The sequence below is a fragment of the Camelus ferus genome, chromosome 13 (assembly GCF_009834535.1).
Source record: "Camelus ferus isolate YT-003-E chromosome 13, BCGSAC_Cfer_1.0, whole genome shotgun sequence".
Lineage (NCBI taxonomy): Eukaryota > Metazoa > Chordata > Mammalia > Artiodactyla > Camelidae > Camelus > Camelus ferus.
The window spans coordinates 41,709,100-41,729,681 of NC_045708.1; the positions used below are offsets into that span (position 1 = coordinate 41,709,100).

At 42.9% G+C, this 20,582-nt stretch overlaps 1 protein-coding gene and 1 non-coding gene across 6 annotated transcripts in view; both read right to left on the reverse strand.

Moving 5' to 3' along the window:
- The window catches only part of DAB1 (DAB adaptor protein 1), a 385,062-nt gene that overhangs the window by 354,741 nt on the left and 9,739 nt on the right, over positions 1 to 20,582 (reverse strand). The window lies entirely within an intron of this gene.
- On the reverse strand, positions 11,684 to 11,755 carry TRNAA-GGC. Its single transcript has one exon. It is a non-coding gene; the product is annotated as a tRNA-Ala (tRNA).

The following is a 20,582-nucleotide window of genomic DNA, read 5'->3' on the forward strand; positions in this document are numbered from 1 at the left end:
TCATCTCCACCGAATACCACTCCTGCTCACAATTTCTCTTACCCATCCTGAAGACACAACGACACTATTTCAAAACGTGTTATCGGCTCTGCATGGCCTCCTTTTTCCATCAGGGCCCTTGAAGCTGTTCCAGCTGGGCCATTCTTTTTAGAAACATGTTCAAAGACATTCTCTTCTCTACCGCAAAGGTGACAGTCAATTCATGCCTCAACCCTTCATCTTATTTTAAAGAGGAGACATGGTTGGAACCGTGTTTTGTGCACCCCTAAACACACACATCCTCTACCCGCCATTCCTGTTGTCACTATCTTGGCTCTGGTCCTAATTATTTCTCTCCTACACCCCTAAGCCACATCTCTGACTTACTTCTTGTCAATTTCCATCTGCCTTTCACACCTCTTTCCCTAGACTGATTCCAAATAGGAAATTGGATCAATTAATTCCCCAGATTACAAGGCTCCACTGGTTTTCCATGATGTTCAACAGAGTCTAAACTCTCCAGCATGGAATGCAAGGCATTCCAATCCTTCTTCTCACCACCATCCAAGCTCACTAGAGACAGTAACATGGGACCACTTTGCACATATGTGGGTGCAACCAGGGGAAACATATCATGGTAGTTCATGCTGCTATGCCTCTAATATGATGTTCTTGTGTTGGGAATGCCCATTCCACCTCATTTTCGATAGAGAGATAGACAGATAAACTCCTATTATATTTTTTTTAATTTTGAAAAAACTTTATTGTGGTATAATCTCTGTACAGTAAACCACATATTTCAGAAGGACAATTTGATGAATTTTGATAGATGTCTACACTATGAGACCACCACCACAATCAAGATACCTAACATTTCCATCACTCCCCCAGAGGTGCAAATTTCGAATTCCCAATTTATCCCTTCCCATCCTGTTTACCCTCTGGTAACCAGAAGTTTGTTCTCTATGTCTGTGAGTCTATTTCTGTTTTGTAAATAAATTCCTTTGTGTCTTTTTTTTAGATTCCACACACGAGTGATATGGCATTTTTCTTTCTCTTTCTGGCTTACGTCACTTAGAATGGCAATCTCCAGGTCCACCCATGTTGCTGCTGCAAATGGCATTATTTTATTCTTTTTATGTCTGAGTAGTAGAAAAATATAATTTGAAAATATACATGCACCCCATTTTTCATAGCAGCACTATTTACAATAGCCAAGATGTGGAAACAGCCTAAATGTCCATCGACAGATGATTGGATACAGAAATTGTGGTATACATACACACACACACACACACATATATATACATACACATATATACATACATACATACTATTCAGCCTATCAATTTTTATCTTTGATACCATTATCCTTCTAGCCTAGAGTCAACAAAAAAAAGAGGAGGAACAGATGGGGGGAGAGACAACCTAAGGAGGGAGAGAGCCAACAACTGCAGACTACTCAGGTAATTTCTTGACCAATAGATAATTTCTAACCCTGTACCAATTATAACTAAATTGTTCATCAAACGAAGTGTAAGGCAGGTAACAAGCCCTATACGTCCCTTGATAGTCAACTGGCTACCCAGTTGTCCTAACATAAACCAGCATGATAACAACAACAATAAAAATAGTAACTAATATATCACACTCCAGAAAAGTTCTGTGTTCTTTACAAACATTAACTCAGTTATGCCTCAGTAGGTGGTGAGAAGACACAAACATGTTCATTAATCTGCTCAAAGCCATACAGCTTTTAGTGGAGGGTCAGCGAGCAAACCCCAAGGCCAGTGCTCTCACCTTCTACAGCAACACTGCGTCTGCAGTCTGGTATTTTAAGTAGTACTATGAACACATGCCACACCTTCTTCAGTAAGTCCTCAGCATCTCACATGCTTATGATCTTCCTCACAGACAACGAAGGCTTTGGCCCTGCACGGCCCTCTTAAATAGACCAGAACACTCTTTCAGAAGCCTGTCACAGTGAAAAGGATAGAGTTTGAATCAGAAGGCCTGATGGGATTCAAGCTCTACCTCTGTTCGTCAGTAGTTCTGTGCCCTTAAGGCAAATCACTTAACTCGGTCCTCAATTTCTGCCCGTAATGGAGATATTAACACCTACCCCCACAGGGATGCTCCAAAGTACAAAAGAGATAAAAATACATTGCAAAGGTACTCATCTTAATTCTAGCAGTTCTCGTCAGACACCAAAATAACCATTTTTATTGTCCTGATTTGAACAGCACCTGGAGCTCCTTAATTCCTGGACACCGAAACACTGTGGGCAAGTGCCCCGAGTTTATCCCCGTGGTGTAAATAATCAGAGCCCTGGCATGTAACCCTTTTCTGGACGGTAAGCCTTATCCTGTAGAAAGCCTCTTCTCCTTTCAAGTCTTACCCTGAAAGGGGCCTGCGGAGATGATTTCAGCTTCCCCCCAAGAATGAGATAAGGAGAAATCAAGGAGAAAGAGAAAGCCAGCTTTGGTCTTATTCATTTCATTTTTCAACCTATTGTGACCTCCATAATTTTTATTCCATTTTTTGCTATTTTCCCTCTTCTCCCAACTTCTTGTTCATAAACTTGACCAGGCTTACCATGGTCCTAGCTAGTGCTGTGGAGGAAATCTGCCTTCAGGATGTCCAAACTCCCAGCCTCCCTCCTCCAGCTGTGGCTAGTTTTCCTTCCATGTCTCCGTGCCCTTAGCTCACATAACCATCTCCACGGCATCCTTCTAACCTCTAAGGACCCACAGGACCACTTCCTGTGAATAGTTCAAGTCCTTCAGCCATGCTCCCGGTGACCATGCTTTTCCTCCAGCTCTGCAGGAGAAAAACCAGTCGATCCTGACCCCAGCCAGCCTGTGACAGAGCTGGGATCTGAAGCTAGGTTCCCTGCCCACAACCAAAGCTCATTCCAAAACAATACACTAGCTCATTCATTCACCAATGTTTAACAGACCAGTATTACGGGGATACTCTGAGAGGCAAGAGGGATACAGAATATACTCAGAGACGTATGAACAAAGAAGAGGCTGCAACAGAGGCATCTGTTACTTCAGCACATATTTTGCTGAAAGGATGCAGCGCTAATGAATAGTAACGCACAGGTGTTTATTGCAGAATCTATCATACGGAAGATAATCAAAAGGCACAATCAAGTCATGTTGTTAGCGGCTGCATCGCCAAGATCTAGCTCCCTGCTTGGCATATGGGAGGCATACTAAAAATACCAATTAATTAATGCTTCCATGTACTTAGTTAAGCTTGAATCTCTAAGAGCATGGGTCCTAAGTGTTTCGTGGTTCATTCATTTACTTAACAACCAACATTGACTGAACATTTACTATGTTGGGAAACAGTTCGTGACCCCAGAGATGTCTTGACACTATCAGGTAAAAATAACTTCATATAAGACACGTGAAGCCTTAATCTATTAGTGCATTCTGCACAGGCAGATGAATAAACATGCATGCGTACGCACAGAGGACGCAACTTTATGTTGCTGGAAAATTGCATTTTTAAAGTGAAACACAGCCAGAAATAACTCTGATCATAATTCTTATCGTTTGCTTCTCCTCCATGAGTTTAGTTTTTGGATCAGGCTCTTGGAACAAAAAGAAGGGAGGAATTCACTCTGCACAGAGGAGTTTGAGAAAACAGAGGAGGAGATATTTTGCAAGTAGTGAAGAAGGTGCAGAAGGCAGGGAGAATGGACTTCCTTTACAGGGAACCACATTTCCAAACCCTGATGTCTGAGAGGGTCTGGCATGTGCCCGAAACAGCCAGAAGTTTGGCGTGGTTCAAGAAAAACCTGCATGTGCGCCTGAGAAGATGAAGATGAAGCCAGCAGGGCATTTGTGAAGTCCAGGGAGCGCTGCGCTATCTGTAAACCAGGGAGACTGGCTTTTACCAACATTCCCCGAGACAGTATGCTGTTGGGGGAAGGGTGATGTCCCCCCCGGGCTGTACATTCAAGACTGCCCTCTTCCTCCCGCCCACATGACCTCCAGCAGGCTAACTCCTCAGCCTCAGCTTCGTAGGCAACATTCAGATAATAATAATAGTGCCTAAACTCACAGGGTTGTTCTGACAACTAAATGAGCATTTAGAGTTTAATTTTTTTTTAATTGAAGTATAGTTGATTTACAATGTTGTGTTTGTTTCTGGTGTACAGAATAATGATTAAATTATACATATTGTATATATATATATATATATATATATTCTTTTTCATCGTAGGCTATTACAAGGTATTAAATATAGTTCCCCATGCTAAACAGTAGGTCCCTGTTGTTTATCTGTTATATATAGTAGTGTATATATGTTAATTCCAAACTCCTAATTTATCCCACCTGCCTTCCCCTTTTGGTCACCGTAAGTTTGTTTTCTATGCCTGTGAACAATTAGAATGATGCCTGATCCCTGGGTATTAACAGTGATGATCCATCTATAGCAAAGCCATCACTGCCAGCGATTCACTGAAAGGATTCTTCGTTCTCTCAAAGCTCCACTTCAGCGTAAGGATGTGATTCAGCCAAGCATTTCGGAAACTGCCGGTAACTGGTGTTTCTACTGATGATCAAAAAGATAGACCAGGGGTCAGCAAACTCCGGCCTGTGGGCCAAATCTGGCTTGCTGCCTGTTTTTGTAGGTTTTATTGGAGCACATTCATTCATGTATTGTCCACGGCTACTTTTGAGCTTGTAGCTTGTGGCATCGTTGAGTAGTTGCGACAAAGACCACATGGCCTGCCAGGCCGAAAATACTTACTATCTGGTTCTTTTCAGAAAAACTTTGTTGGCCCCTGAGAGAGACGACAATGATACACAAAGAGATGACATACATATATACATGCATATGAGAGAGAAACATACACATGGATCCAGAATCCAGGACCTTGATTCAAGAATTTGCTCCTTATCCTTTCCTGCCTTGGCTGTTAGCTTAACGAGCAGTTCTCAGTGTCCCACCATCTTGTGATTTGCTTATATGAGTAGGCTTAGCTGTCAGCCTCTATCACACGTGGTGCAGAGAGAGAAGAAAATTGAGACCACTGCCTTAGATCTTACCAGATTACTGAAGCCAACCCAGGTAGGGCTTTATTCAAAGCAATCATTTCATTTACACAGGTTGAATTACTTTCCCCTTTTCCTATCAGACCAACGTCAGACCCAATGGGCGTTCTGCTGCAAAGACAAACTGCTGAAGGCAGCGAGCTTCGCAAACCCATGGAAACACACAGTTACATGAGCCTCTAGTCTCTAAGTACAAAAACAGCCTTTGTGGTGGTCTGAAATACAAGAGATCTCAATTGCTGTTTACTGAACCTTAAACCTTGACAAAACAGGTTACTTTCAGGTCCTGAACTAGCTTCAGACTTACCCTTTTCTTAAGGAACTACAAAAGAGACTGAGCTGTGTGCACCACGTCCCTTTGTTATATTAGAATTAGGGATTAGAGCAGAAGGAAATGCTTTACAATGAACCTTCCCTGCAGATGCCCCCGGAAAACAGCAGTGGACTATGCGTGTCAAGAGGAGTACGTTCAGAAATGGTTCCTGTGGACACTATATAAACAGGTGTTCTGTACGAACAGGGAGGGGTTCCATGTGCATTTAAAAGCTCAAAACATGGAGTTTCAGAATGCTGGACATACTTCTTTCCAGCAGGACTCCTCCGAGTCTTTAACTTGTCCATTATCAGTCTCCAAGAGGGAGAAAGCATGCAGTTTCCCAAACTTATTTGATCAAAGAAAGCCTTTAAGGGTCTGATTTTTCTTAGAACGTGGCTTAGGAAATGTGGTCTTTCGATTAAGAAAAAGTTTCCTGAGAGATGAGACCTACTTTTATGTAATCTCTTAGAAAGCATCTGCTCATTAAAAATTGGTTTACTGGTTTTGGGTTTTTGGTTTTTTGTTTTTTTGTTTTTTGTTTTTTGCCATTCTGCCTGTTAAAGGAGCAAACAATTACAAACATACATGTCAACCCTATGTTATCACTCGGCACCCAGAGAGACAAGTGTTCTGGAGGCAGGCTTTGCAAACCTCAGCCTTAGGCACTGGCTCTAAGCTATCAAGGTGGATGTCACATATCGTGGGTAACTTACAGAAGGAATAAACGTCCCTCGAGCCACTACTGCAAGTCAAGAGCTGCGTGACACATGACGTTGCATTTAATCTGCAGAACAACCCTGCAATGCAAATATTTAGTATTCCCATTTTGCAGAGAAGGAAATGAGAGGCCAGAAAGTAACCTTCCTAACTACGTAACAACCAGCCTTGAACCCACGTCCGTCTGGTTCTCTGGTTCGAGCTGTACTCAGGTCTCAACACCACAGAGTCATCCAAGCACTTACGCAGTGCAGTCCAAGAGAACGCTCTGTGGTGATGGAAGCAATCACAGCCTCTGTGCCACCTGCTTGCCCTACTAAGGTAGCCACTGGCCGCATGAGTGGACTGAGCACTAGAAATGTGGCTAGTGTGACTGAGGAACTGGATTTTCTCTTTTCTTTTAATGAATTTACACTTAAATAGCTGCAGGTCTTCCCCTGGCTACCGCACTGAAGAGTGTAGCCCTATCTACCATTCCTTTCTTAAGTACCGAGGCTCTCTGACTCAATTTTCAGAAACACTAAGTTTGTTATCAGCCTCTGGTTTTACCTTATACCCCTAAATCAGGAGCCAACAGATCCTGGACAGCCAAGGACAGGGGTCAGAAGGTGTGGGGGAGAGGACTGGCAAATAGAATAGAGAAAAAATGTGAAAGTAGAAAATATGGGTACGACAGAACACAAGATAAAGGAAGATACGGGCCAGGGACATTCTTTGTCAGGCCAAACCACCTGAAGCATGTGAATAAGCCAGGAGGGAGGCCAGGCAAATAACACAGCAAGAACAATGCGCCCTGAGGTCTGGGGTAACTTGGAAAATGTCCAGTGCACTTGAGTGGGCTCTCAGACACCATCTTCTGCTTCCCTCATTCTATTTGGCGTCACTGAAGCACAAGAAAAGTTTGGACACTCAAAATGCTAGACGCAGGTTTGGGAAAAGTCCATGTAAACTAGCATCTCCATGCCGATCAAGCCCGGTGAGTGAAGCAGAACCAGTGTCATGAAGCAGTTTCAGGGGTCAGGTGCCAGGTTTTCTGGGGCCCTCGGGGAAGTTGTACTTTTTTCCAACTCTTGCTAACCTTTGACATAAATCATAGATTCTATATTTGGGGGGAAAAAGCAGCTTTCATTGTTACATTTTGTATCTTGATCATCTGAATGGTGGATAGCAAAACGAACAGTTGGTTGCTCTGTCTGACTTTACGTTTTTAACAATGTGTCGTCAGGGACACCACGCCGACCACAGAAACACAAGCCAGCACTGAGCTGCCGAACATGAGCTTTGAAATCACACCTGTCTGGTTCAAACACTGGTTCTGCCACTTCATGGCTGTGTGACCCTGACTGTGTACTAGTACTTAACCTCGCTATGCCTCAGTCACTTCATCAACAAAATGGGGACAAAAATGGAATCTGACTCGTAGGGCAAACACTTGTTAGTCGGTGTGTTAGTTGTGTTAGTGCTCATCAGTGCTGTTAGCTAGGACCTAGCTCCTCTAACTCCCTGAACAAGTCACTTGTCCACACCAAGCAAGCAGGGCTGTTAATCTACAGAATGACAGTAACAATCTTTCCCCTATACGTGTGTATCTTGATTACAGTGTTCACTTGAGATTATGTAAGTAAACTTGCTTTAAAGGTGAAGCAACATAACATTTAGTTCATCATTTTTTTGGTCATTTTCTCTGATCCAACTTTTTTTTTTTTTTTAGTTTGTATGTATATATTTTTATTGAAGTATAGTCCATTTACAATGTTGTGTCAGTTTCTGGTGTACAGCACAATGCCCCAGTCATATATGAACATACATATATTCATGTTCAAATTCTTTTTCACCATAAGTTACTACAAGATATTGAATATAGTTCCCTGTGCTATATTGTATGAACTTATTGTTTATCTATTATATATATATATATTAGTTAGTATCTGCAAATCTTGAACTCCCAGTTTATCCCTTCCCACCACCAATAACAGTTTATCTTATATTAACACACTAAATTTTTTCTGGGGTCAAGAAGGACTGTTTATTCAACAGAAATCATAAAATGTTAAAATTAGAAGGATCCAGAGATCCTTTTTTGCAATTTTTGCATTTCCCCTATCCAATATATGGCAGTCTTCTACAGTACCCTATTCCCTCAATTTTTTCAGCCTACAAAATTTGGGACAGGGAGCAAGGACATTATTGTATATAAACCATTCCGTACTTAAGACAATTCCTTGAGTCAAAACTTGCTTTTTCTAACCTCCACTTCTTTGATGGTCAACAGAAAAACTCCAGTTCCCCTTCTACACAGCAGTTTTTCAAATATTTAAAGATAGTGATTATGCTCCGCACTTCCCCCATACACCTATCCCTGCCAACAAATGAATGCATGTTTCAAAGTACAAATCCTCTGGTTACTTCTCTAACTTTTCTAATTCTTTGAGGAACTTTGGGGGGGGGGCATTCAACAGTCTTCCTCCAGACACACTCTGATTAGATCGATTCCCATTCCACTCGCGTTTACCTAACCTAGCACATCCTGTGCCAGTGCTGGGCTCTGGGAAAAGGAGTCAAGACTGGAAGACACCCAGTCACATTCATAGAGTCATCGCCTGGTATGGGAGGCAGATGTGTCTCATTTACTTACTTGAACTTCCGACTGGCCCACCAGAGAACAGAGACAGGAATCCACAATTCAGCTTCTTCGGGTACAAAATACTTCTTTCTACTCATCTACCCCAAGAGCGATCAGGCATCTCAAGTAGCCTCTTGGTGACAGGTACTTACTGAAATCAATTCCACGTCCCCCTTCTCCTTAAGGACAGCTGGACAGCCACTGCATTTTATTTTGCTCTTAATATTAATGCTTTGCGCCTAAGTGCAAGACATTGCATTGAGCGCTTTCAGATCTTACCTTGTTTGACTCAATCAACCCTTCTCATGTCTGAGCATCTGGCTTCAGCTTGTTACGCTGGCCCTGTGGCCTCTGTATCATCCACCAGTCAGACGGTGTATTTGGTCCACTTTCTCCCAATCCTTGAGGAAGCTGTTCACACTAAAAATGACTTCCACGTGACTGCCTCCATTTACCAGAGACACTGGGGATCTGAGGTTTTCCATTCATTCCCTGAGTCATCATTATGGAGGGCTCTCTTTGAGCAAGGCCCAGAGGCAGGGGAGAAGATTATAAAGAGACAGAGACACAGTCATTGCACTTGGGACACATGAGTCTAACAGAGGCGACTGCCATGTACAGGAACGACTAGAACATGGGGCTGAATGCTGGTGCCATGAAGCATAATCAGGAGGGCCATTCCTTCTGAATGAGAGGACCTAGGAAGGCCTGCCAGAGGGGAGGGCAATGAACTGGGGCTTTGATGGATAAGGAGGAGTTCAGCAGGGGAGGAGTTCAGCAGGCAGTGGTGGGGAAAGAGATGACAGAAATTGGTAGGACATGGGTTTTTAAATGATGCAAGTGACAGAACTGTTTTTTGTTTGTTTGTTTTGGAATGTTGTTCTCCTTTCTGGAAACCTTCCTGAAAAATAGTCAGTATGGTAATTGTCATCTCACAAACTTCTCAACCACAAGTGGTCCATTCCACTCCCAACCTGTGATTTGGGAGTTTATAATAAAATTTATTTCTATCTTAAAATGCAAAGCAAAAACATTCAAGCTTACAAGTCAAAAGCAAACTCTTCTAGCTTCTGTTTCACAACTCTAATGTCTTACCAACATATATGCTTGCTACTGTCAGGAAGGCAGGAGATGCTGGCTCCAGGCCTGGGGACCGGCCACACTGAGGCCTTTCAAGGCTTCCTGGGTGCTGACCCCACCCCACGGGGTGCCCAATTACATCTCATTTTCTGTGTGGCCTTTTACTTCCTTTGAACACTGACTTGAAGGTTGGATTTTAGTTTTGAATGTGCTCATCCAACACTGAAGTCCTTCATCCCGGGAAATGCTGTCCGACTCCTAGTGGGGCTTTTGTATCTAAACAGGCTTCTTCACAGTTCTTCCCTCTGATTCTCTAGTTTAAGCTTGAAATGATTAAAGACGTTAGCAGGGGCCGGAGTTGAGGAATCTTTCTCCTCCTTCTTTTCTACTGGGATTATCAACTCGCCATAAACCTCATTCTAGCCACACAGAACCCAAAAGGCAATGCAATTAAGAGCGACTGGTTTGTACTGCAAGGTTCTTTCTCCTTTGTGGAGGATGCAGAGAGATTTGCAGACAGGGGCTGTTATCTTATCCTTCTTTGTTTTCTTAGCACTGGGAATAGCACCAGGCACATAGCAGGTGCTTAATATTAATAAATGCTGAATAAGAGAATAACATGATAAATGGATGGATGGCACAGTTTCCTGCTCTCCAAATGGGACTGTCCTAATTAAATAACATTTTAATATTAATTCAAGCCTGAAATTCTAGCCTTCTATCATTCTGTGAAATAAATCAGGACACTGACAGGCATATTTACTTGGATAATATGCATATGCTTTAGAAGGTAGGCAAGTGGGAGAATCCCAGTAGCCTACAGAGTACATCTGATACAAAAGCCTCTCACCAGCTCGCTGGTCTAGCAAGCACAGCGCTAAGTCCCAGAATCCTAGCTATGGATCCAGAATGTTAAAGGCACAATGTCCCCATTTTACAGATAAGAAAAGTGAGGCTGACAATCTACCCTACACAGAAAAGATAAACAACAAGGTCCTACTGTAAAGCACAGGGAACTATATTCAATGTCTTATAATAATCTACAGTGAAAAAGAATATGAAAACAAATATATATATGTATGACTGAACTATTATGCTGTACGCTAGAAATTGACACTTTGTAAGCTGACTATACTTCAATAAAAAAAAGAATATATATATGTAAAACTGAATCACTATGCTGTACACCAGAAACTAACACAATATTGTAAATCAACTACACTTCAATAAAAAAAGGAAAAGGAAAAGTGAGACTGAGAGAAGTAACTTGCCCAAGGTCACCTAGCTAGTAAGCTGCATGGCTTGGACCTGAATTTACCGTTGCTTCCCCATGAAAACTGATCATTGATCAAGGTAGAAAAATAATGCGTACCAGCTCCAGCATAATAGACCTAATGGACTCAATTAACTCCAAGGTTCCTGCCTCACCATGAAGACCCAGCAAGTCTAAGGCGTCAGGAGCCAGAGTTGATGTGAAAAAAATAACTGCTCTAAAGCGGACAGTGCCGAATTATAACAACCTTTCCTACTTACCTGCCCAGTCCTTGGGGTACTTGCTGACCAACCCCGCCCCCGTGGCTGCCTTTGCTTAGCACTCACTGGATGAGTAGCTTCCAAAGGATTCGGTGAGAAGAGAGCCCTTGGAATTAGCATTTAAATTTCTTTGAAATTTAAAATAGCACTAGTGTTGGACAGCTCCAAGGGCCCATCCCCAGGAGAGCTCACCTCCCTGCAGGGACCGCTGGAGATCTGAAACACCCCCTCTGACTGTCTGCAAGTCTGTGCAAGAAATGAACAGGGGATTGGTACTGGAGCATTTACTTTTCAGGTTGGGCTTTTTTTAAGGCTGTTATTTCTTTAATTTCTAATTTTTTCTTCATTCTTTTCCCTTAACGGAGGCACTGGGGATTGAACCCAGGACCTCGTGCATGCCAAGCATGAGCTCTACCCCTAAGCTATACCTCCCACCCTCTTCAGGTTAGTTTTTAAAGCCTGATGTGAAGAGAATGAAAAAAAAAAATAGTAGGTTTTCAGTCTGCAGAGCTATTCCTATCGGAACATCCCACCCCCATCCCACCACCCCCTGCACCTAAAATGGTGCTTGGCACACAACAGGCGTTATCTTTCAAGTGGCTGAATGAACAAAAAGTAATGTAAGATCACCTGACCTACCCATGGACTTCCCAGCTGGAAGGAGCAAACCAGAAGTTCTGTCCACAAACATGGTCAACTTACACGTGACTCTGTACAAAACAAGGTGATTGAGGTACTTCAGGTCAATATCAATCTTAAAAAAAAAAAAAAAAAGCCATAGAGAGTATTTTTCTCATTGTCTCTGGTTACCAGTCACCTCTTATACTGGTCCACAGAGACCTCCTGAGGGTGGGCCCTAAATTATCTCATGCAGCCTGGGCTGTTCATTGAGACACTGCTCACATGAAGCCACTGCATATTACCATTTAGCAACGCCGAGGAGAGAGAGGCAATCATTGCTCGTGCCTATCTAGACACATTACACAATTCATACACGGTGCAATCATGAAATGGGATTTATTCAGTCTCAGGCACTGACGTTGATGTGGCTCAAACCTAATTTTCTAGAGGACGGCACAATTCTCATTGATTTGGGGAGATGTATTCACATTGTCTCGCTGTGCAGACTCGCGGCCCCCAGAGTCCATGCAAAAACAATCTTGAGACATCAAACCCCAGTGAGGGCGGTGGGAGCTCTCTTTTCTTTCTTAAAAGCACAGGAATGAACTTACTGCCAAAAAGGCCACATTCTGACATGATGGGAAATAACATAGCAGGGCGCCCACCATAAGGCGCTGAATAATCGGAAATGTACAAAAGGATTCCGTTATGTGCATGAAATGATTTACCTCTTCATTCAACTGCAAAAATTTGGCATTTCATAATACATTAAAAAGAAATCTCCCTGAGAAACTACTGAATTTACTTTACGTGGCGTAAGTACCTAAGTAATTTCGCAACCATCGAGTCCCTCGCCTTTTCAGACACATCTGTATTTGCATTTGTTTTCATCTTTCCCTGTAAGGTCTCTGAAATACAGCTGCACAATATTTATCGACTGTCTCATTGCAAAATACTTTGCAAAATACTTTCCATAACCGAGAAGGCATCTGCCCTCATGGAGCTCACAGCCTCGTGGGGAAGACAAGGTGCATAAAGATGCCCGCTCTGATATACAATCTCACATGTTAAAAATACAGTAAGAACAGAGAAGGACAGAGTCTTGGTCAAGAGAAACTGGGAAAGCTTACGAGAGAGAAGACTGTTGCATATAACCTTGAACTATAATACTAGTCGTTAGGTATTATGGCACATGAACAAAATTCAGGATGCCTAAAATCAAAGGGGTACAGTGGGCAGGCATCTTAGAAATGGGTCATCCAAAGCCTCCTTTCCTTCTCAGCTGAGAGGATGTAGGTCCAGAGGAGCCAAGTAAGCAGCGCCAGGACACCAGATCATCTAACTGACCCGATAACATAACCCACGTGCTCCATCCCGTCCCAGGACGCCTCTGCTACACAGCCCGTGAGTGCTTCATTACTTTTACCTGCACAGGTAACTCAATTCAGCACAGGTTAACTCAGCAGAGGTGCACACAGGGTTTCACTGAGACTGGGCTCCATGCTTTCAGTCCCTTCTGCATATAGAGAGCTTACCTGTGATTCTACCTGGAATAAAAGAGCACTAAAAAAAAAAGTGAGATATGTTCTTGACACTGCCCATATCTTTATACAATAATGACTGACTAATTAAAAGCTGATAATATATTACGGTGACACAATATCTGGATTGAGGTCCCTACCACCACTCTTGCCACAATGAAAATGAAGTAAAAATATATAGACAGATAAAGAGAAGACTCCTAATTTCACGGTACAGTAGATGTTAGGACAAGAAATGAACTTCTACCTATGAGGTCAATCCCATCTCACAGGCAGGGAATATTAATTTACTGATACTCTTTATGCTGAAGAGTTAAAGGAAAATTGGTATGAATGGTGCAACAAAATTTCAACCTCTCTGATGAGGCTGAGCACGAGCAGTAAAAAGGAAACAATTCTGGTCACTGTATTTTATTACATAATAATAGGCTGAATCAGAAAATTGGAGTATTAATCAAATATTTTCTACCTAGACTTTGCTGATAAAGTAAATAGCTTCATGCTTTTATGAAGATCTGGTATGTTACAGTCACGTTTAAGGGCAGTGAGTTCCTTTTTGTAATTACTAATAGAGATGGTTTAATTACATCCATAAGTCCCAAGATACTGCTGCAATACACCAGCTGGGGGCTGAAGTGCCCACTCTCTACCAGATTCCTAGATTATATGGAGTCTGACATGCAAATCCCATCAGCTCTGAATCAGATACTTCTAGGAAGGGGCTTAGGCAATAAATCTTTTGCCTTATTCATAAAGAAAAATAATCACAATAGATGCATCGATTTACTTACCTTGTTAACTCTCTGGGGCATAGTTACCTACTTCCTAGAGAGGAAAAATTAACTTGTGAGCATACTGTTATAAACACAGGCAGAGAAAGACCAGAGAGAATCCAAACATCCCAACGCTTGCATAATTGGAAGACACATCCAAGAACCCTCTGTCGATAGGGAATGGTCCCATTAAATGATAGAAGCCTGCTATGTGAATTGACAGCAATTCACAGGACAGAAAATCTTCCCTATTTCCCAATGAACTGGCTTCCCTAAGAAGAAAACTGGAGGAACAAAAAATGCTTCAAAGATACAGTGCAGTGAGCATCCACCGTGTAGCACGTGCCTGCCTGCATTTCCCACCCTGATTTTCCTTTGAGGGGAAAGGAATCATCCTCTTATCCCAATGGCACAAGTCTATACAGTCTGGTGGGGCTAATCTCACCCTCTGGCTCCATGGGTGGGCCTCAGCCCAGCACCAGCCAATGGGCAGAAATTCTGCCTCCAACCCTGATCACAGAGACTGATTCAGAATCGGAACAAGTCCACTGAGAGACAGCCCTAGGCCATTCAGTGACTCAACTGGGGAAAAGCTTTCTTCCCTTCTGCCAGGGCTGCTAAGCTGGCAGGACATGAGCCTGGATGCTGGTGGCCGTCTTTGCCACTGCTTGGGCACAGCCTTCTAGCAAGGCCAACACAGAGCACAAAGCTGGCGTGTGGAGACAGAGCTGACTGGGCCCTCGGCTCTAACCACACCTGCAGCCAGACTACACCTACCCTTAGTGACGTGAGCAGAGAAGTTCCCTTTTAGACTGAAGTCACGCTAAGCCATATTCTTGTCACTGGCAACCTGAAGAGCCTCCACAGAGCCAACATCTTCAACTCAGACTCCTAACTTCACATGGCAGCAGGCATGTGAGGCATCATCTACCAACCCTCTGTTCAAATAAAATAGAAATACACAGAAAGGGAAGATCATCTTGAAACTGTACCAGAAAGTACAAGAAATGGCGAGAGGAAAAAGCTAAATGTTCAATGGATATACCTGTATGAAAAACCAATCCCAGCTTAAGTCCACTCTACATTTTGAACCAGAATAGTTTAAGCCCACACTGTCTATTATGGCAGCCACCAGCCATAGAAGATTAAACTAAAATTAGAATATGTTAAAAAAAATTTTTTAATTCAGTTTCTCAGTCACACTAGCTACATTTCAAATGCTCAGTAGCCACATATGCTTTGTGGCTACTATACCGGACACCACAGAGACCACCTCCTTCATCACTAAAAGTTCCCATGGAGAATGCTGGCATTCTACTGCCATTTCCAGATGTGGGATGCAATGGAGCTGCCACAAAAAAATTCATGAATGAAGATATTCATCAAAGAATTATTTATAACAAAAAAGAATGAGCAACCACTTACACATACAAGGGGAAATGCTAAATGCTGATACAAGCATGTTAATGAACTTAAAAAGGACATTTAGAGAGTTTTTCTTTAAAGAGATACGGGAACATCAGCTTTTTTAACAGAGTTTTGACAACTATTTTCAATGAACTCCACAAGACAAAATGTTTATAGCAAAAAGAATAGGTATTTATACAATGGAATAATACTCAGCCATAAAAAATTTAAAAAATAATGCCGTTTGAAGCAACATGGATAGACCTGGAGAACATCATTCTAAGTAAGCCAGAACAAGAAAGAAAAAGACATAGGATATCGCTTATATGTGGAATATGGAAAAAAAAAAGAAAAAAAAAAAAGAGGACCTAATTAATTCATCTACAGAACAGAAACAGACTTGTAGACATAGTAAACAATCTTACGGTTACTGGGGGAAAGGGGGTGGGAAGGGATAAATTTGGAATTTGCACATATTAGCCACTACATATAAAAACAGATTTCTTCTGTATAGCACAGGGAATATATTCAATATGTGTAATAACCTTTAATGAAAAAGAACATGAAGAAAAATATATGTGTGTGTGTGTGTATGTATATATATACACACATGGCTGGGATATTGTGCTGTACACCAGAAATTGACAGTATGCATTATCTGGTTTAATAAGCAACATTATCAGAGAAAATAGATATTATTTTTATTTCTATTTCACAGATGAGAAAAATAAGACATGCCAAGATTAAATACATAGAGGCACCTGGACTAAAACTCACGTTGCTCTGACCTCAGCTCAGAACCTCTTTATCTCTACAATTCGGAACATTAACAGTGATTGCCCCTGGGTAGAAAAATGATAAGTGACTTCTTTTCTCTTTTACATGTTTTTGTGTTTTCCAAATTCAATAAACGGGTTGTTTCTTTGCAACAAACAAATGCTGAAACATTCATGAAATCTGACTACAGTCACTATCTGGTTAAAAGGAGACTGACTGCTGGATGCAGTGGATGCTCGCTGAAAACGGGTTAATTATGAACACCAGGAGCTTTCATATTCTCCTGAAGCTTCGGTTCAAATCTAATTTCTCAAAGTATATTGCGAGACGCTAATGAAAACCCAAAGAGACACAGGCATTGAGGAGACGTATAGCCAATGAATTTTCTGTTGTTTGTGTAGTGAACAACTTTTTTATATCCTAGCATTTTTATGCCGGCTATGAAAAAAGATAAATAAATATTTATGACACTCACTCAAATCCACAGTAACTACTAAGTCGCTTGTGTTCTCACTCTGGTTTAAAAATGTGCATATGTTAGTGGCTGGGGGTCTCATCCCTCAATGAGAATGCCACAGAACACTGTCATTTACAGACCCTAAAACTACTCATTTGACTCACTACAGGGATCTGCCTTGGTAGCAGCAGGTAACAAACTTAATTAAGGCAACTGGAGCCTCAGACAAACAAACTTCAGTGCTGCCCAGTAAACAGCTAAGAACACACCAGAAACGCCACGGAAGCTGGTTTTACGGAAGCTTTACCATGGATCAGAAGCATCTGATCAAGAACAGCAAACATGGTGATTGAGGAAACAGAGAAATAAGTAAGAACTGATTTCCACCATTCAACTGTCTTGCAGAAACTTTCCCTTACCCAAAACGGCCCAATTTACCCCTCAGCATATTGACCAAACTTCCACTTGAGGGAGAGTTATGCTGTCATAACATACTAATTATAAAGAAACAGCCAAAATTCACTACTGGGTAGTTAAAGCCCACCGGCCAGCTATCTTTCACCTACAAATATTTTTTTTTTGTTTGTTGTTTGTTTTAACTGATTTAGTGCCAAATTTTTAAACAGAGGGATTTCACCTTAAAATACAAAACCAAACCAAGATTTCTAGCTTTTCTTGGAAAAGCTGAAAACCTGGCTTCGTTGGTCCAGCACTCTCTTATTGCAATCATCAGTTGGAGCTAAACAGTGGCTTCTCCTGCGCCCCCCTTTCCTGACTCCAGACTGTTTCACCCACTAATGTCAACTGCATGGCCCTCGTAGGCACCTGGGCTTGCAATTCTCATAATAAGAGTCACCTGAAAGGCTATTAAAATGCACCACACCTGACACACACTGCTCATTTCACCTAAATAAATATAGTCATATTTCTCCATAGACTGCTCTTTGAATCCAGGCAATAGGAGAGCTGAGGAAATTGCAGAGAAGGCTACACAAAGTAAAGGCTGTTCTGCCACCATCTACCCAACCACAACCTCACGGCTAACACTTGGTGAGAAGCTGCTCCAGGAACTGGCCCTGTTTACCTGCCCAGCCCCACTTCCCCAGCTCCTGCCACCCCACCACTCTGTGATCCATTCCTTCCAAATTACAAGGGCTCCCTGTGCATGGAAGTGCCCATCTCACGTCCACCATGGTCCCCTGACCCAGAATGTGCCTCCTCCTGCCTTGATTGCGTTTTCCCCGTGGGCTGTGTACACAATACAAGCAACTAGAGTTTCTGTCCCACTCACCCTATGAGCCCAGCACGGCACCCAGAGCAGATTCACGGAATCAAAGACTCACCAGCAAATTCCAAGTCACCTTCAGAACGCCTAGCTTAGATACTGACCATTCCCTACCCTGGCAAAAGTCATCCTGTCTTATTTTTCTCTGCTAACACTTTTTTTGGCTATACTCAGCCATATTAGTATCTGTTTATTTGTGCTTCCTGGACTAATCCTGGATCTTGAGGAGGAAATCTGTCTTTTTCATGGCAAAAAAAAAAAAAAAAAGGAATCCACCACTGTGCCAGGACCCCGCAGGGAATCAAAAGAGGCTGAGTAAATGAAGTGATAGAGAAACCAAGTCCTTTCCCATAAATCATTACTCCTGGCCATGGATACATTGTTGTCATCCTCCTCCTCATCACCATCACCATCACCACCTCTCCAACGGACACTCAGCAGAAACCCAGTGCAGGCAGCAGAGGTGCCAGGGCTCACAAGCATGCCTGTGTCCAGTGCGGCTGAAGTGCCACCAAGGGGACAGAAAGGACCGCACCCCGAGGACTGTGATTTGTCTACGTGTTGCCACCTCCTCTTTCACACCCGCCCAATTTGAAAATAAAAGGAAACAACTGCTTGTTTTAGATCACGTCCAAGACCAAGTCTCCATCCCATCAGCAACCTGAATGACTAACGCAGGCGTGGTCCACCTCCAGGGGCGGCACGCAGCCGTCTTCGCCTACAGAACGTATCTCACGTCTTCTTCCTCTGGAGTTTCCTGTAAGTTATGGATTAATAAAACTTTCCCTGAGAGTGCTGCTTTATTAATCTTTGTGAAATACTCAGAAAGAAGAAAATATTTTATCATGCCCCTCTAAAATGAATCATGATAAATGCCGTCCCCTGTGTGCTGATGAGAAATAAAGTTGCTTTCTGCAGTCAACTGTGTCTGCAGGCGCTGTTTTTCCTCTCCAGTCAGGTGGGGAGGAAACAAAATGTCAAATTGTCTCCTGACCTGGAAAGACCACAGGGGCCGCCAAAGGCACCGCAAACCAAGACCGATTTCTGAGGATGCCTCACTTCAAGCCCCTCCTCTCCTTTCAGAGCCGAAAGGAGCGAAGCAGCACAGACCGAAGAGGTCTGTTACCATTCACCTACTGAACCCCCTTCATTATACTGAAGCAAGTCCCTTTCAAAGGTAATGACTGTGTGGCTGTGCCATCATTTTACGTGTCGAGGGCAGGGGGACTCCTGCTTGTGGCATGTCAACAGGCACCGCAGGCCTCACTTCTTCTGATTCACAAAACAGCCCCAGAAGAACCTATTTTTCAAGCAAGGCTCAGAGAGCTGAGGTCTTGCCCACAGCCACAGAGTTCATTATTGGTTTGACCATCTGTAAAGTGGGGACAGTAATGCCCTTCCTGTCTATCTGATAGGACTGTTCTGAAGCCCAAAAGAGAAGATACCTCATAGTGTGTGTGTGCGCGCGTGCGTGTGTGTTGATGGACCTATATATCTCACTTGCTGGCTTCTTTGGTTCCATCTAAATGTCAAGTATTTCACAATGTTGGAAGTAACCAAAGAATCAGACCTAAAAGTCACTCGTTAAAGTCTTTCACCTAAAATTCCTTCTTTGCAAAGGGGTGATGAATGATTTCAGCTCCACTGTTCACCCCTTGGTAACTCTGAGACACACCTGCCAGGTCTCCAACCTAAGCAAAAGACATCTCATCTACAGAATGAGTGGGTGGTCCTGCCAGGCTCCAGGGGCACATCCGGCCTGAATTCCATTCCATGATCCAGAGTGGCTGGGATGTATACCCTCAGGGCTGCCCTAGAACTGCATGTTACTGGGTGCCATTTCTGTTCATTCTTCCTTTCACGTTGCAATACGGGGTCACAATCCCTTATCCAAACACCCTGGGGCCTCTGTGTTCAAAATGTAGGTTTTATTTTGCATTTCAGATAGGCCACCTTTACTATGACCTCTGGCTCCTCGTTTGCAAGTGGGAATAATCTTCACTGACCTGAGGGATGCCTGAAAAGTCGAACAAGATGGTAGCTACTGGTCAAACTGTGTCCTTCAATTCAGGCAGCCAGATGGCAGGCCTGAAATGCCAGACCAGTGTGTCAGGAGCCAGACTCCAGCCCCCAGGCCTCAGATCATGTTACCACCAGAGACAAGGGGCCCAGGAGGGAGTTCTGCCATCCTTTGCAAGTCCCCTCACTCTCCAGGGGTATAAAAGAGACATCTTTCGAAGACTTCTGCCACCTGAATGAGGTGAGTAGCTGCTCCTGCGTGTGGTCAGCCCTCATTCACCCCACTCCTCATCCACATTCTCACTGACCCACCCGGACAAAGGAAACCCCTGCAGTGTCAGTCTGTGGGGGACGGCAGTGAGCCAGCCAAGGGCGGTGC